Below are 19,659 nucleotides of genomic sequence, written 5' to 3'. Positions count from 1 at the left end.
TTTCGCATGCAAGTCAGGTTTTGGCGTGGGCTGTGGAGCCTCATTTTTGTCCAACCATTGAGGCCGCCTTTTCAAATTAACATACAGCACCCATTCTTCATCTCCGGTAACAATTTGCTCTAAAAACGGCAAACGGTTTTGACGAGAGAGGAGCGAACTGCAAATTGTGACTCTTTGATTAAGGTTGTTGTCGGTCAACTCATGAGGAACCCATTTTCCAAACTTTTGGACTGTGCCAAGTGCACGCAATTGATTGGAAATTGTTTTTTGTGAACAATTTAAAGTTGTCGCAAGCTCTTATTGGGTAATTTGAGGATTTTGCACCAAAAGAGCTTGAAGAGCTTCTTGATCAAAATTGGACACACGGCCTCTACCACTCTTGTCATCTAACGAAAAATTTCCCTCGTGAAATTTCTCAAACCAATGCTGGCATTTTCTGGCGCTAACTGCATCTTGACCAAGAGCACTACAGATGTTTTTTGCAGCCTCACTTGCTTTTCTTCCTAATTGGAACTCGTAAAGCATGCAAGCCCGAGGTAGCAAGAGAAAGATACATTTTTTAAAAATGTATTGTAATTTAGGCTTTTGTTTTTTGGAACCTAAGGAGAAGTTTGCTTTGGGTTTTGATTTTTCATTTGTCATATGTATAATATTTTAGGGTGCCTGTTTGATATGCCCCCATACAGAGCTATTTTGAATTTTAAGAGAAGAAAGTGTAGAAATTAAAATTTATGGGGGGTTAGAGGTAGAAGGGGCTATAGAAATGGTCTGTTCAATGCTTCTCATTAACAGATGAAGAAATGGCTACCCAAGGAGCATATCTGCTGAAAGAGTGGTGAAGAACTCTGGTTTTCATACCTCCTTTCCAGTGTCCATTCCCAACTACACGTGGTCATAGAGAAAGACTAGGGAAAGACCCAGTGTTAAACCTTACTTGTACATCAAAATTGGTTTTCTCCTTGATCTGGCTTAAAGATACAAAGATGAAAATAATCACATCTTGAAAATACATGAAATACATGGGTTTTATACAAACACCATCTAATAACACAAAAGCATTTCAACTTTCAAATGTATTTTCATTGAATTTGATTTTTTTATATTGTAGAGAAGGTACCACTTTCTATCTAAATGGCATCTATACAGCAGGAAGAGTTCACAAAGCTTGGGCATAACACATATACATGCTCAATTCCTGGCCTCTCCATTTATTAGCTAAAACCTTGCTCACTCTTAGAAACTTAAAAATTTGAAATATTACTTATACTTAGAAGTTTGTAATTGAATTAGAATTTGGTGTATTTATTTAAAAAATCAAAATATCAGTACCTATTTCATAGACTACCTGAAATATTTCTTGGGAAGTCAATATATAGATAAATATGCTTTTTAAGAAATATTAATAAATACTTCACAGTTGCTGTAAGAGGAATTTGATATAACAGTGCCTGGCATATAAAAGCTGTATGCTAAATCTCAATTTCCCTTCCTTCTAAAAGTATTAGAGCCATTTATGTCAGCTTGGGTGAGTTGGTTTTACATCCTATAGACGCAGGCTATTTGAGATCTCTTAAGAAGGCACCAATGAAAATATTTCATGTCAGTGTTATCTGACATGGAGCAATTATTGAGAATTTTTTATATTGAATATTTATTAGATGACCCCTGTAGTAATGGCTGCTTTAAAGGACAAGAAATCATGCGTGTGCTGTGATTGAAAATTACTGCTTGCTGGCACACCAAACTTTTGTTAATGTATTGATGGAGAGTATTTGCATACTAGGTTGAAAGTTATGTTGGTTTAATAGATTTGACTATCAACCAGAAAATCACAGATTTTTAGTACAAAACAGCAAGTCAAATTCAGTCTGCCTCATGAAGCATATTAAATTCTTCAAAAGGAGGCAATTGCTACATGACATTTGAAGAATATACCACTTCAGGCTGCAATGTTGTTTCAAACCTGGAGATTCTGGCTTTTTCCACATAGAACCCTATAGCTTTAGAGGAAGGCAGAATGTAGTGGGATAATTAACTATATCTTCCTCTGATTCCAGGTGCCATAGTGTTGAAAAACCATTGAACTCTGAATCTTGGGTTTTCTCCTAGCACTATATTAACATTGGACAAAAATGCCTTTCACCTTCAGTTCTCAATTATCCTATATAATAAAGCCTAATATGCTAAACGTCTGGTGGTCCGATCAGTCATTCAACCAATGGAAGTATAATATGCTAATGCCGCTCAACCTAATGCTGGCTATGATGTGCACTGACAACCAGGGGACAGACAGTTGACCAGTCACTATAACGTGCACTGACCACCAGGGGGCAGATGATCCGTCAAGTAGGTTAGCTTCCTGCTGTGGTCCAGCCAATTGGGACTGAGCGAGATAAGCAGGACACGCCCTGGAGCCCTCCAGTGGTCCCTCCCCTGCTGGCCAACCTCTCACATCCCTCCCTGGCCCTGACTGTGCATCAGTGGGGTCCTTCACCCTGGTCTGGGCCCTTTCACAATCTGGGAATCACTCAGGGGATGTCAGGGAGCTGATTTCGGCCCTATCCCACAAGCCAGGCAAAGGGACCTCACTGGTGCACAAATTTATGCACTAGGCCTCTAGTCTTATTAATAAAATCATAGAACTGGAGTAGACTTGCACTAAAGGAATAAAATTCTGAGTCAGTTTCACTAGAAAGATATTTTGCCAACAGTCATAGTGATCCAGTACCTGGATTGCATTATTCTATAAGGTAGTCTATAATATGTTTTTGTACATGTTACTCTTCTTCCACATAACTCACCTTAAAGCTTTTAAAGACACTGATATGTCCTCTGGTTAAACTCGCACTGCTCATGATCGCCTGTCAGCTAGATTCCTTAACTTTCCATAATACTCCTTATAGAAATTTTTCAGGACAAAGGATTGGAGGCCACAGCTTCTTAGCTGTAGGTCTATCTCAGGTTCAATATCTTGTCCATAAGAGGTTTTAAAATAACAATCTACTACTCTGGAAAACTCTTATCAAAAAAAAAAAACATATTTTGTTTGGAATAACTTACTTTTTAAAAAGTCCTGGGGGAGAGGCTCCCAATTAATTTTATTTGTTAATTAGTCATAAATTATGTAGTCCATCATCTCTACTAGAATTTTTCCTAGAAATTGACATCAAAGTCATTGATATGTAGTCTCATATAACCAACCTCTGTCTCTCTCTCTCTCCTCTCTCTCTCTCCTTTTTTTTTTCTTTTGTACCAGTACAATGTTTACCCAGATCTATAATATATTCTAGATTTTTCTCATTCATTTTTTTATTCCATAGTAAGAGGACCCAAAATGGTCCTGTTCATCATTTTCCTGACTTGACTTTTTTCAAAGTCCCGGAATGCTTTTTAAAAATTATCTCTAAATCCCTGTAAGTGAAAGGATGCAAAACTAGACTTCCAGGAAGCCTGAATCTGAATGCCTTTGAGTAGGGAATCCACTCTCCAGTCCACCCAGTCCTCCTTAAGCTTTCTACTTTCTTAACCTAGCATTTCCAAATAGTTATGCTACTGGACTAATTCATGAAGTGTTTTGAGTTTGCAACTCCTGTTAGTTTTATTCCTTTCAACCTGAGGTTTATTTTCCTTGTTAGTGAAAAAGGAATCACAAAAGGAGTTGCTGCCAAAGATTTCCTACCTTTACTCAACTATACTCTCCTAACTGTTCAGAACTGTTCCTGCTTATTTCATCCTAGTGACCAGGTGCAGGGATCTATGCACATTGAAAGGAAATTAATTAGAGGTTGGCCAGTGGGGCAGGACTGAGGGACATGGCCCAAGATGGGCCAGACACTCCTTGGAGTCAACCTCCCATAGTCCCTCCCCAGCACCATGGCTCGAAGGGCTCTGCAAAGTGAGTGGGATCCCTCTGGCAGGTGGAGTACCTCAGTCTGGCCTACAGGTATTGGGCTAAAACCAGCTCTCTGACATCCCCCAAGGGATCCTGAATTGTGAGAGAGCAGTTTTCCAGTGACCCACCCCAGAATCGGGCTCCCTCCTTTCTGGTTCTGGATGCATCATCCGAGAACCTCTGCTGCCAAGTCACCACAGCTCGGCAGTTCCTGCATTGCATGTCACAGCTACTGGTCAGATAGTGGGATGGTTGCTTAGCTATAGATATATTATAGATATAGATAGATATAGATAGATATAGATATAGATATAGATATAGATATAGATATAGATATTGATAGATATAGAGATGTAGAGATGTAGAGATATAGAGATATAGAGATATAGAGATAATATCAGCAATAACAACAGCAGTGTATTGTGAACATACTATAACCAAAGGCACTGTGCAGGGGGTATGGAAATGAATAAGATCTGTTCCAATCTCAAATCCTTGGTATAGAGTGGGGGAATGATATATAAAACTACACTTACAATGTGATGTGTGCAATGTAGTAGTTTTGCACATGGATTCAGAGGCCACACTGCCTAATTTCAAATCCTCTTTCCAACACCTAGTAACCATTTAGCACACAAAACATTTTTAAATTACTTTGTGTCTGTTTTCTCATCAGTGAACTGGAGGTAATGATAGTAATGATAGATAATGGTAGAGCTGATTAAATAATTAATGCATATAAAATATGTTGAATACTATTTGGCATATATAAAATCCTAATCAGTGTTTGCTATCATTTTTTATTATTAAAGTATGTGTAGTGAGAAAACATCTGACCCTCTTTGTGCTCATATAACCTCTCCCAAGTATTAGAAGTTCCTTTTCTTTGCTATAGCACTCTATGCATACTATTCCTTTAAAAATATATATATATATATATATATATATATATATATATATATATATATATATATATGTTATTTCAGAGTGGAAGGAAGAGGGAGAGATAAATAGAAACATCAATGATGAGAGAGAATCATCAGCTGCCTCCAACACACTACACACTGGGGATCAAGCCAGCAAGCAGGCCATATAGCCTGACTGGGAATTGAACCATGCCCTCCTGGTTCATAGGTGAACACTCAACTGCTGAGCCACGCCGAATGGCTAGTATGCTTTATTGAATCAAGCACTTTTAAATTGTATACTGTCAAGCAATACTGCTTTCTTCACATTTTTATTGATTTTTCTTCTTTATTTTTCACCAAAAATGAAGTTGAAAGAATTTCTCATCATCCTTGAGACATCTTCACTCTTCTGCTCCTTCTGCAACACACAGACTCTCACTTATGTTTCCCCAAAACACTGTAAAACCTGCATACATGGAGTATACATGTCCCCACTGTGGCTCCCACAAACTACAAAAAATAGGGGTGCTTTTCCTAGGGTACCACCAGTTTAACCCCCCCCCCCCAAAAAAACAAAAAAAACATTACACTTGGTACTTAGGGTCCACTTTTGGTTTCCGGCAAAACACATAATAACATCTCAAAAACATTTTGTTTTTAAAGAATTCAATGTTTTCTTATGGATTAGAATAAAACTCAGGGAATTAGTCCCAGTCATTGCTTATTCTATCATCTGAGAGGCAAAATGTTAGGACTGACTATAAATTCTCAGATTGTTCTTGGACTAGAAAGAGATATTCTGCACAAGTCCAGATTCTTGGTGTTACTCATCATTATGGCTTTCTTCTGTGGTTATTTATTTTATAAATTGTGTTCCCCAGCAATAAAATCTCCAGCATACCCAATGGCATAATTCTTTCCTCACTCATTTTCATTCAAGTCTTTTCTACTTGCAGGTTGATGCAGTTCTCTACTGGTATCTTCTTTCTTGACATACTTTGTTTTACTTCCACCGCTTTCATTATATATGTTGACTTTGAACAACGTTTACCTTTTCATTGTCATCGTCTAATCATGATGGTTAACATGTCAAACACCAGGAATACCTCAGAATAATTCTTTCTTCCTTGGTTGAATGCTCCATTTCAATTATTGTTCAAATAATGCTCATTGATATCTATGTGTTGGACGGTACATTTATTATTTATGATACATTTCCTGTTACTTGATAACTTGAGTACTTATTTCCTACTGTTCATTATTGAGCATAATAGCTTCTTCTCTACACTCTTGGGTCTTTTCCTCTCTCCCAAGTATCATTTTATCATCATTATAACCTGGTTAAAAAGTATCTGCTAAGAACATTTTTTCCAGAACACATCATTTGTTACCAAGAGTCCTTTATTCAGGAAATGTTTATCATGTTCCAGAAAGGCAGCCCTGTTTCTTGACCCCATAGATTTCTAAGGTTCTTAACTTTCTTGTTGTCTATAGCCCATTTTTCCACTCAATCTCAGTTATGCATGGTCATTACCCTTAACCTTGATGGAAACCATACTATCTCAATCCCAAATATCTCAGAGCTCCATCTCCCTTCTCTTCATTTCAATTATTTCTTCCATCATCAACCTTTTCAAAACATGTAATTCATGGATCCTAATTATTCTCATTCCTGATGATAAAAGAAAGGCTTCTCTTCTCTCCTTCCCGGGACAGGATTCCATAACCCATTAATAAAACCATGCTCTAGCAATTGGTCCTAATTCATTTTATCTAATTCTCTTTGTTGTTTTTCTTGGCAAAGCCCAAGGCCAGAACCTTCTTAAATCAAGCAGTTAAAGTTCATCAGGGGGAAAAAAAAATCAAATGCGCATCCAGGATTTTGTTTCATTTTAAATTCAGGATTATAAATCTCAAATCTGCCTAACAATCCTTCTATATATTTGATGAGCTCAAATTTCTACTCCACCAATGACAAAGACTCTTTGTGACAAAACTTTGGACAGGCTCCTCTGAGCCCTTTTGCGGACGAGGCTCTGACCTCACACTTTCTTTTTGTCTCAGTCCAATTTTAGGAAGAATCTTGCTGAGTCACTTTAGAGAAAATTCACCATCTTTGGTATGTGATCATCTTCAATATCTAATCAAATCCCTCATCCCTCTACCCTCTCTATCTTATCACCATGGCCTGCCTTCAGCAAAAATGATGTCAAGTTGTCTTACCCTTATTCTTGATGTTTTTTCTTAGTAATTTTCTATCCACTGATAACCACCCTCATCCTTGGCTATACATCCTCACTTGACTTTGTTGGATTTTGAGGTGAGTGAGTGGATCTCTCACTCTTACTGAAAACCCCCATTTCAGTAGTCCCTCTCAAATAGTAAGTCTTCTTTACTATTTTAACAAGTCATATTTTTTTGACACAGATGATATATTTCATACTTTCTTTTCAAACTCCCACATCTTTTCTTCTCCCCTTGTTCTTAGTTGATCATCTTGACTGGCACTTCACTTAATATATAAAAGCTTTTGGTCACTCAAAATGTATCCTCCTCTACCACCAAATCTACACACCTCCTGCTTCTTCACCCATCTTCTCCCCTGTTAGCTGTCCCTTCTCCGTAGGGGTGTCGAACTCAATCAGAGAAGGGGCCAAAATCTAAAATCCAGCCTAAATCGCGGGCCGAATGGTTTACTGAACAGTCATAAACTGTCATTGTGATGGAAACGCAGCGGAGTGCAGTGATGACAGCGCGGTGCGGGCCACATTGCAAGGCCTGGCGGGACGGATTTGGCCTGCGGGCCTTGTGTTTGACACATGTGTCAGTCCTGCCATCTGTGTTCCAAATCCCATTCCCTTTCCCTGTCAAAAAGCTAATTTCTTCCTCATTCTCTTTCTCTTCAATCAATAAATGATTTTTTAAATGAATGGATTACTCCCATCACTGTTAACATGCTCCAGAATCCTCCATATTGGAAAAAAAGAAAAAAAAGAAAGACATATCCCTTAACTCCATCTCAACCCTAAAGCTGCAGTACTATATGCTTTCTTTCATGATCAAACTCCTCAAAGATTTGTCTAAATATGAGCTCTATAGTTTCTTACCTCCTTATCATCCCTCAACCCAAGCTCCATGGAGGCAAAGATAATGTTTTTCGTTCACAAATGGAGATACACCCAATTACCAAAATGTCTGGTACATGATATATTCAGTAAGAATTTGTCCAATGACTGAATTAATAAATTTTAGTTGACAAGGTCTCTAGTGCTTCTTTGACTCCCATGTTAATCTCTGTGAAGTTCAAGAGTATGATTCTATAGATTGCTGTGAGATTTCCATGTTAATTATTAATTTGTGTCTTCTCACACTTGACCATTAGACACGGTAAATCAAGGGACTTCCTATTCCTTGACCTCCAAAGAATGTAACTAAAACAGTGTCTTTTTAAATGCCTACCTACCTTATCATCTCTTGGAATTCTCATCATGTAAGTCAATTTATATTTTTCTCTTTCAAAATCCACTTTACAGCTTATTATCACTAATGAAAGTGTAATGAAAAGGAAAAGAAACCTAATTATGGTATATAATTTGTTCCCACTGAATAAAAAAATCAGAAACAGCTAGCCTATTTAGGCTACATATTCTTTGAAAATTAGAAAAAAATATGAGGTGGAATAAAGTATATGTTATAATAACCATTATAAGATAGAATCCATAGATCTCTATATCTTATAGAAATTCAAGATTTTAATATAGAATATGTAATAATAAATTATATCTTAAGCACTTTCATGGAAATGTTCTTTTCTAAAATTACAATTATTTTTATATGTATTGCTATTTCAATAGTTTAATGTGTATATAAATAGAACATGAACTTTGGTGGTAACTGGCATTGGTGTTATTTTTCTCACAGTCTTAAAAAACATTCAGAACTATTCATGGTCAGTGTGACTTAGTTGCTTGAGCACTATTTCTTGCACTGAGAGGTCACCAGTTTAATGACAGTCAGGGCACATACCCAGGTTGTGGGCTTGATCCCCAGTAGTGGGAGTGCAGGAGGCAGCTGATTGATGTTTTTCCTTCATCGATATTTCTATCTCTCTCTCCCTCTCCCTTCCTCTCTCTCTAAAATCAATAAAAACATTTAAAAAATCATATTCAAAGCTAAAAGTTTACTTGCAAAACATCTGCATCATGACAAGAATTCAGTATGTAGGGTGGGGCAAAAGTAGGTTCCAGTTTTTTGTATGGGAAACAACACAGTAATTCATAAGTAATAATACAAGAATAAACTGTTTCACATACTCCCAACAGTAAACCTACTTTTTGACCCACCCAGTATTTAATAACATTTCCTTCAGGAAATGATTAGAATTATTCAGGTGTTAACATTATTGAGTAATATGAGAGTTGAAAGAAAAATCAGTATATTATTTAAAATTCACTCAAATGTTCAATGTTCATAGAGAGACATACATAAAACAACACAGAAGTAAATGAAGAACTGATCCCTCCCTTTATTAAGTATAGATAGAAATGCATGGACGTCTTCCATGGGCCTTAACTGTTTTGCTGTGGACAGACTAAATTAATTCACAAATGCAGCGCAGTTTTTTCCCAACAGAAAAAAAAAAAAGGTGAATCAGCTGAAAGATAAAAATGAGAATAAACACTGAAATAAACACTGAAGCCGAAACTAAAGGAACTGAAGTGAAAATGTTTTCATAATGAACTTTTATGTTTAACAAGCCCAGACACTTGGAACAGTGTGAGCTACATTAAACCCTTTTATGAAAAGATTATGTTTTGTATGATGAGTGTTTTAATATAAGTATGGCACACAGCGTAAAGTACAACTACATTTAACTCAAAGTAATTACAAGAATGCAGGCAACATTATTTTCTCCTGTACTGTCACATTGATACGGGAGAAAAAAAAATATATAATTCTTCTGGAACCTTCCACCAACATGTCTCTTTTCAATTATTTTTGGCAGTATATATATTGCGTCTCTGCCTCAGCTACCTTTTATATCGACAGTTGGTAGCACAAGCCTTGTAATGTACAAAGGGTAGCAGCTCTTCAACCAATCTGTGATAAAAGGGGGGGGGAAATGAAATCACTATGGAAACTGCAGGAAGGATCTAAAAGCTCTCTTTATAAAGTAAACGTCTGATGTTTGTGACTGCAGGGGTAAAAAATTCATAAATCTGTATGATGCTATCATTTCTGATTTGTTATCACTGCAAATGCCAACTGGAAGCCGCCTGACCTTCGCTTCATTAAGTGCGGTCTATTCAGAAAGAGTTACTGTTCAGCAGGAGGAGGGAGACGTGGTCTGCGGAGAGGTTGGGGGCTTTAAGGGAACAGTGTGAGATTCAGAGAAGAAACTAATTTGCTTAGAATGTTTCCTTTCTCTTCTCATTTGATTGTCTCTTCCTTTTAAATCCTGGTGACTTGATGGAATCAGGCACACGACTTGTTCTGCTTTGTGTTTTATTTTGCTTTGTTTTTTTCATTCAGAAATGGAGCAAATCTCAGACCTAAATTCAACTTAGAAAAGTATGTCTGTCTTTGATTTTGAATTGGGGGGCGAAAGGAGGGAGGGAGGGAGACAGAGAACAAAAACAAAAACAAAAAATGTTAACCTTTTCCTTTCAATCAAAATAGCACCCTGGACCCCCAGGCGGAACAGAATGAAGGTGGGGGTGACTATGCAAGCTCTGGTGAATTTGCTCAGACAGCAGACAGCAGCAGACACCTGTGTCATGAGAGAAACTGCAGGATATTCCGTTCTCAGAAGTTAAGTGAGTTGTTTAAATAGGGAGCTTTATATTTGATATTAATTCACCTGTGGAGGAGGGACGGTGGGCTCAAGAGGACACTAAAAAATTCTCATATGGGAAATTCTACAAATCCAAGAATAGCCTTAATTCAGAGGAAGATGAATATTCAAGTAAGTAGACCAGTTTCACGCTACGACACCTATTTCTGCAATGTTTATAATTGAATACTGCTTCACTGGTTAGAATTTCAGGCAATAGAAACTGGCTTTTTTTTTTTTAAGTTTATGGCAACTTTATTAGAGTTGTAATGCATTGAAATGTCAAAGATTGATGTGCATGGTAATTGATTTTTTATCGTCATGCTGTATTTAGACAATTATAAACATTGCTAATCTAATGTTTCAGGGTACTTAGGAACAATTAGCAATTCTGCTCTAATATCTCAAACACACTTTTGATGATAAATAATATACTGAGCTAGGTTCTATAAATCCTAAAAGGGATGTTGTGTAAATGATGATTAGAAAAATATATTTTGAGCCTTTCCCCCGCCCCCAGTGAAATGATGAAGGCTTTGAAAATAAAAACATAAGTATTCGGAAAGTGAGCTAACAAAAATTCAGCACAATAAGAAGGGAGAATGCTTTGCTTTATATTAATATGCTTGTTTAAGAGCAAAGAATATGACAGCTGCCATGCTAACTTTATTGAACTTCTACTACTGACTACTAAAGACTAACTTGCCTGCTTGTACAGCCTTTTCAACTTCCAGTGCTTTCTCTCCTGTTAGAAGAGTGTTAATGGTCAGTGATGCAGAAACAAATGGAAGTGTGTGTTTGGCCACCCAAACATAAGTACATGCATACTTTCATTTGAAAATATTTAAATGCCTCATACATACTGACTTCACGGATGTTTTTTTGTGCATATAATGAAAAGCAATTATCTGTGGAGAAAACTTGACTGGGTGGAAGGAAATTAAATTGGTTTTTAAAGACTTCCTTAAACAGCAGTAGCTCAGAGAAGCTCCAACAACATTTTAGCTTTAGGATTGTAATGACTTTGCTATGTTAATAAATCATGCTTTATCCTGATTTTTATCAAAAGATTTGGATGGGAAGATGGCACATGTTAGAAGGAAAGGGGAAGAGCACTTTCAAGCTAAAGTTTTGCAGGTATCGGACCAATATCTTAATGCCTGCAAAGCCCTGGAAACAGTTGTTGGAGAAGATAGATAGGTCCTGATTAAAAAAAAAAAAAAAAAAAAAAAAAAAAAAAAAAAAAAAAGGAAACAGGATAATATATGTCTACTAACAAAACTTCCAAATTGTAATTCCTGAAGGAAATAATTCATGTTTTAGAATATTCCGTGATGTACAAAATAAATGTAAGGAAATCTTTACCAACTTTTCTGCCTAATTTCCTTCTGGGAGTTTCCCAATGTCTATGATATGCTTTGAGTATCAGCTCCATGTTAACTTTTTTTATTGTGCTACAAGTCTGAGACCACTAGAGGACATTCACAGAAACATGGAAAACATATAGTTTCATTTATGCGTGCAACAATACAAAAACTTTACCTTTGTTATTATTCAAAATGTTAGCATTCTAGTCTCTGCATGTATGTTTTCAGAATTGACTTCCAGCAGCTATTATAGAATAAGAAAGGCAAAATACTCAAAATAGCTGACTGTTGACTAATTGATGAGTAAAATATTTCATTGAGCTTTTCTTAAACCACATATTTACCTAATTTAAATTCTGTGAGCAAGTTGATCAGAGAGACTCTAATATATATATATATATATATATATATATATATATATATATATATATATATATATATGTAATTCTGCTTCGGTGAAGGGATTGGCAGGGAAAATAAAAATAAATGCTTAAATAAATGCTTTTTCTTCTATTAATTGTCAAATGACAAATGTATTGTAGGTGTTTGAATGGTGTAAAATAGCCCCTAATATTTTCCACTACATTTTCACAGTCTTCTGTGAACAGTGTTTTTAGAGGTAATGTTTTCATTAGAAGCATACCTTATCCTTGATCTTAAACATTGAAAAGTTTGAGTTTATATATTTCATTTCATATATTTTAATTTATATCTCTCATGTTTTTCAATCAGTGATGTTACATGATCAGATTTTGAACATTTGAATGTAATCATCCTAATGCTTTCCTCTCAGACCCAGTAGAAATTTTGCCTCGCATCTTTCTCTCTCCAACTCCCAAGAAAGTGAAGTTCTGCAGAATAAGTTACTGGGGAATCTCTAAATCCCCTTGTCCAAAGGAGGTCTCAGAAGTCATTCATGGTTTTTGCCTTATTTTCTTTCTATTAGAATCACTTTGTCATTCTGCCATAAGCTTCTAAATTGCAGCCAGCCCAAATTTCGTGTCCATACGAGCTTTCACTCTCAACCAGAATCCACTCTCTCATCTCAAATTGGCCCACCGAGATGAGACAAAAGCTTTTAATTAGAATTTTAATATGTAATCCAAGCCATTTATAGATTATGCACAGAGGTGATCTCCTCTGTATTTAATAACTGTGTGAAGAACTTAGATAATGTTTAATTCGGTGGAGAGACTATTTTTAACTTTTCCTGGAGTCAGGTTACCTGCAATGTTCCCAGAGAGTCTCTTAGAAGTTCTGTAGGCATGAGGTTTATTGTGTGAATGAGTAACTGACTGTGTCTGTAGCAAATCCTGGGGGAAAATTATAAAAACTTGAAATATTCTGTAATAAAAAGAAGATTTTTTTTCTATTCACATTGCTTCTGGGAAACCTCATTTCATGTCTCTCAATTCAAGCTAAGTGGGTGAAAAGAGATGAATACCCAGTGGAGTGCCCGGGGAATTAGCCTACCTGTTAATGAGTGTACCCCTAACCTCATGTGTTTAGTCCTTAAAAACTCAGCACATAAAACCGTGGGTTGTTGTTTTTTCAAGAAACAGTTGGCACTTCATGTTGGATTTATGCTTGGCATGAATTATTTGGCAAATTGGGCACTGAGGTGTGAATTATAAACTTAGGGCTCTATAATAGGCTTTAGGGGTGTTCTGGGAGAAAACCATCTTTGTAGGGATTTCACCAAAAAACTTGATTGAGAAAAAAGGAAGGTCTTTTTCCCTCTCATGAAACAACAGAACAATATGTGCCTTGCAAAAATACCATTACCCATTTACACATACATACACACACACTTTGCAGGAGTGTATCCTGCCTTTTATTGAAATGTTCACGTGACTCTCATTAATGTTGATAACCCTCTGCACATGCCACCAAAAATAATGGACCCCCAACTGTGAGAACTGTCTGTATTCCAACATGTTAAGAGCTGAATATTTAAAATCTGTTTGGCACACCAAGCTTGGTTTTCTGAAGACAACAGAAGTTGGACAGAAAGATCAAAGAAGAAGAAAAAAAATCAAAAGCACCATAAAAGATAATGACATCTGGATGGGGCCTGGATAATGCTCTAATTAAATGTACTTACACCCAAGTCTTATCACATGCTCTGGAGGGAGAGCTTCGCTGCCCCTTTAAAGCACAGCATTACAGGCAGCCGTGGGAGCCTTGTATGGGAACTGCTACCTCTGCTGGGATCAGCTCTATTCTGTATGTGTGCCTGTAATCTGTCCTAATCTGTCCTCTACCTTCTTGCTCTTTTATTGAATGGGTTTCTGATATGTTGCTATTAAGAATATTGTGATAAATTAGGTTATCCCTACAGTTTGAAAAAATCAGCTTATCACTTAGATAAAGTAGGCTACAAGATTCTCTCGTTTCATTGCTGGCTCATAGGGTAAGATAGGTTTAGGAAGAAAACTTGTCTACTATTCTCCCTGTCCAGATAGTGTCTTCCGACATCGTTTCTCTTCAGAATGTAATAGAAGTTCTCCCAAGTACAAAGCACAAGGCAGACTTTCAGAAGTCATCAAGTCAAGCACTTTTAATTTCAAAAAGAATTTCTAAAGTTTACCTAAATGGGACAAAGTTGTAGTTAAATTAGTGTGACTTTTTCCCAAAAAAATGCTGGGATTTAGGACAAGAGACAGTGTAAAAGGAGGGAACTGTGTTTTCTAGGTTCTTTTTCTTTTTTTAATGGAGTTTTTGAAATGTCAGGATTTCTTCTAAGGTTTTCAAAACAATAAAATATACTCTAGATTTTCATAAGAAGATGGTGGGGAGTACATAGATATATACCGTGTATCTCATTACCGTTAACAGTCATGCTTGGTGAAACCTCATACTATTGCACTGAGTATTTGCCCTTTTAAAGTGATGCTCTGGAGTGTGGGTTTTACAAAGGAATTTCATACCTATCATAGACTCTGCAACACACCTACTATAGCTGAATATATAGCATTTCCTGGGGAAATGATAACAATGAATGAAATTGGTGTTTGTTCTAGAATAAAAGGCCAACATGCTTATATATCAAGTCTTTAGGGGGAGTATAAGTCCATTTCTTATCTTAACTCAATGAAAAGCTACTTTTCTCTCTTGTTTTCCTATTCCAAGCTTTTTAAATAGTGCTAAATGTTCAAATGTAAAGCATCGTGCCTTCTCTCACTCCTTAGAGGAAAATTACTTAGTTAATACACAAAGATAATTTGAAAAACCACTGTAATCTAGAAAGGTCCAGGAATTTAAAGAACCAAATGTACTCTGGGTCTCGGGGTCTATCAGGAGAACGTAGAACGAGTTAATTCTCTCTGACTTCCTTAATTGTGTTTTCCTGCCTTAGGTATAACTTTAACACTGGTGAGGCTTTGGAAAAGCAGGGTGGTTGGGGAGTGCTTGAGAAAGCAGTGTTAGAGACAGAGAGAGACCAAAAAGACTTTAGCTCCCAGAAAAATGAGGGGGAAGATTTTTGTGTGAAAAGTATTCAATGTACCACACCCCCTAGGCAAAAGATTGGGCCCCTTTGGTTTGGGTAACCCATTTATGTTCTGGAGTATATATATTTATATCCAGGATGCTTTGAAAAAACACAATTCCTATCTTCCTTTTAAAATTGGCTGTGCTGTTCATCATGGATATCAAGGTTTTCTTTTACTTCCCAAGTCTTCCCTGTGTAATCTAATGCTTCATTTCTTCCCAGAAAAATAAGATGTGTGCATTAAACTTAGCATTTCAATAACAGTCCTGAAGAGTTTCTCTTTGTGAAAGGCACAGGCTTAGTTCCTACCATGAGCTCATCTGCCTCATCTCCATTTATTTCTCCTGGGTGATGAGAAGACCTTTGCGTTGTCCAAAAAGCACTAGGAAATAAGGAGTTAAACTGAAGGCAGGCTCACTGGTTTGCTGAGATCTGTCAGAGTCTGACTGGCTGGCTACATATCTGTCTCTGGAACAATAGGTACCTGTATTCTGCACGGGCTGCTGGGCAGCACTGACACTCAGGAGAAGGTCTGCCTCTGTCTGTGCTTTCCTGATGAGAACCCCAAATGACAGTTCCACTTTTCAGTGGAGGAAGGAAAAAAATATCTGTCTGCTCTCTTGATGAAGGACAGAGCTTTGATCATTTTTATTCCCGCTTGTCTTGGCCGGAGGTTTTAGGTTCTTAGTCTCAAGTCAGCATTCTCTCCCTTTTGCGCGCTCTCTCTCTCTCTCTCTCTCTCTCTCTCTCTCTCTCTCTCTCTCTCTCTCTCTCTCTCTCTCTCACACACACACACACACACACACACCCCTCCCTCTCCTTTCCCTCTCTCCATCTCTCTCGCGCTCTCTCTCTCTCTCTCTTCCTGTCTCCCTTTATAGGTTCTGTGCAGGCAGATGTGTGTCACAGCTGTAACTGAGGCACAGAGCAATAAACATAGTGGAGCCAATTTCCACGATGGCAAGAGGGGCCACTGGAGGTGACAACAATGACAAGGACTCAAGGACTGTCCTTCTGACAAGTTTCAGGTAAGAATGTATTTCTACCTCGATTCTTGTGCTTTTGCATCCCTATGGCTGAGAGCGAGTCTCCATAGGGGAACATTTTTGTGAGGGGATCATCTCTGCTGTCACTGCCTGCAAACCTGTGTTCTCGGGGCTTTGTGTTACTAGAATCCTTGGAGATGAGGCGTGAACAGACTGGGCGAAAGGGTGAGCCGCTTTTTATGTCTATCTGGTGACATTTATCATGCTGTTTAAATTCATATCTGGAAGAAATTCTGTTTGACGATAATGAGCAATGTTTTGTGCAGCGTAGAGCATATGGCCATGTAGAATTCAAGCGATGCTCTTTCATTCTTAATTTGTAATTATTTTTACACTCAACTGTACTGAGGTCAGAGAGTTTTAAAAATTAATGAGCTTCCCTGTGGAGTTCAAATACTAACGTTCTGTGTGAGCTGCCACAAAAAGATAAGATTATGTTGGTATATTTTTAACTTAGACTTAACTGTATTATTTTGAACGCACTCCACTTGAAATATGTGAATTGTACATAAGTTTATGGAAGTCTAAAGTATATTCAGATATTAGTTCTTAAAAATTGTTTTCAATCATCTGGAGACAGTTTGTCAAAATTAGCCTATAGAAAATGATTACTTTGTGCAGAGACATTGCTAAAACTTAATGGACATGATTGTTGTGACAATGGAGAATACCTTTTACTTTCGAGGAAATGACAATAATGAATGAGCCACATGCTCCAAAAATCTGCAAAAGGGCTTTCCTTGTAAGTAACATACAAAAATTCAGGGAATAGTTAGTGTGAAATTTTGCTGGCACGAACAAAGAAACAAGTGGGCACATAGATGAGAATTCTTTGTCACAAAAACGAACCCGGGGCATGGATTTAGGAGGTTAAGTGATTCTACATTCTCAGTGCCCCTCTAACTGGGTGAGTCCGGACACTTAAAAATGTACCCAAAACTTTCATTTCCCACAATTTAAAAAGCATTGTTTATGTTCCAGATCCCACACATTGTTTAAAGGAGAGGGATTTAAAGCAGTCTGAGTATACAGTAATCGGGGCTAAAGATGCTTTTTATCCGGAGTTCCCCATTTACAAGACCCATTCTGAGCTTCCCGTGATATATTGTTATGTAAATACTGTGCAGCCAGGGAGAGCAGCTCTATGGAGATTCAATTTACTTTGAAAGTTGTTCATTATAGCCGGGATGAATGTTATTTATTTGATGTGATTCAAAGGCTGGAAATGACTTTTTCATTGTGGCACCTTTTGTAACGGGTGCAGGGTGATCTAATCTTTTTAATTTTGGCTTTCACACCAGTGAAGATGAAAAGAGATCTGAACTCATTTATCCGTTGCTAGGTCCTCTGGAGACCAAGTCCTGTTCTTGGTTGCTATGGCCAGTCTGACCTCAATCTCTGTGGTTTGGGGTGGGTGAGTGGGTAGTGGGGGGGGGGGGGGGACTGAAGCTGTTTCTTCCTCTTCTTTTTTATTTTTTATTTTTATGAGGAGCATGTACCTTGATTTATGTCCAAAACTGTGGCCGAACATCTTTGTCTGCGAGCGATAAATGGTGCCGAGCAATTCATCAGCTCTTACAAGTAAACACTGCTGCCCGCTAAAAATATGTTTTGTTCCGAGTTAATGGTATGGAACAAGGCAGCCTCCACCAACAGCTATCTTTTCCTTGTCGAGGGGGGGGGGGGGGGGGCCCTGGAATTTGGAGCGAAGTGGAGGAAATTGGCTTTCATTTTCCTGGGCATTAGCATCTCATTTGTGATTCAGCTGGTGCAGCTCTGGGTGGATCAGAGGAGGAGGATTGAGGATGAGAGGATAATCTTCCTCTTTCCTCACTTTCTCTCTCTCCAGTCTGGGCTGCGGATGCCTGGATTCCGCTGGGCGCTGGGAAGTCAGGAGTAGTGTCTGCTCTGGGGTGGGTCTTGGATCTGCCAAGTGCTAAAGGCACAGACAGGCAGGTGGTGTGTGGCTCTGGTGCCTTCAGTCCCAGGCTGGTTGTTGGAGGGGAAAGTTGTATCTCATTTTGGTGACTCCCAGGCATGTTCTACTAGTGTGCTAATGACGGGTCCCAGGACGCCCCCTTCCCCTCCAGAACCCCGATAGCAGAGAGCCCTGGTGATTAGAGGCTGTGGAGTGGACAGCCGTGCTCGGCAGATGAGCCCTCATACATTCATGTCCCCATCCCTTTCAAAACTGCTTAATTGAGGCTGCAGGGAGCATACTCTGCTAATAAGAGCGACTGGGACGGAGGAGGTGTCTGGAAAGGCATTTATTGCCTACCAGCACCAACAGCTAGCTTCCTTCCGAGAGTATGGCTCTGCTAGTGTAGCTCATTCCTTTTAATAGTGATATGCTAATGGTTTTTATTCTAAACCGGCCAGCAAGGAGCATCTTCAAGAAAAATGGGTTCCCCGGAGAAGAATCATCCTCCTCGAACTGAAAGGTAAGAATTCAACTTTTTTTTTTTTTAAAGTGCCGTTTTGCAAACCATATCATGCACTCCTTGTCGGCAGGCAGCTTTGGAAAACTGCCCTCTCAATAAAACTCTTCAAAATCTAAACTATTCTCTTGAAAGTGATGGTTTTAAGGAAGAGACTACCTTCGGGGAATTTTATTGTTGGTCATTGGCTGAAATCGCTTAGCTCTTTATTGACAAAATGCGATCAGGTACTTGGCTTACTTTCTGCCTTGAAAATAAGCAGTTTTTAAATTTTTTTTTTTTTTTTTTTTAGAGAAAATGCTCATCTTAGATAAATGATCTTTATTGTGTTTAGATTTTCTTCCTAGAACTAGTAAATAAGAGCCAGGATTTAGTAATGTGGAAGGTCTCCTCTGCCTTGAAATGCTTGGAGTTTTCAGAAAGAAGGCATAAGAATGCCTTTATTGGGTAATCACACTTACCCAACTAATGCTTAGTTCTCTTTACTTGAGCTGCAGTTAAAAGTTCTGTGCTCTATTGTACGGGTAATCATTTTGACTAGAAGCAATTTCTAAAAAATTGATTTTTGAAGGCATTTTTTAAAACTGCTGCTTACCGCTTTATGAAGACTGGGGTTTTGCAAAGCTCAATTGTGGCTGCTTAACTTGGGTTTCTTCAGGTCTTCCTGAAGATAATACTTTAT

The sequence above is a fragment of the Pipistrellus kuhlii genome, unplaced genomic scaffold (assembly GCF_014108245.1).
Source record: "Pipistrellus kuhlii isolate mPipKuh1 unplaced genomic scaffold, mPipKuh1.p scaffold_m20_p_3, whole genome shotgun sequence".
Lineage (NCBI taxonomy): Eukaryota > Metazoa > Chordata > Mammalia > Chiroptera > Vespertilionidae > Pipistrellus > Pipistrellus kuhlii.
Note: the sequence above shows the minus strand (reverse complement) of the source record.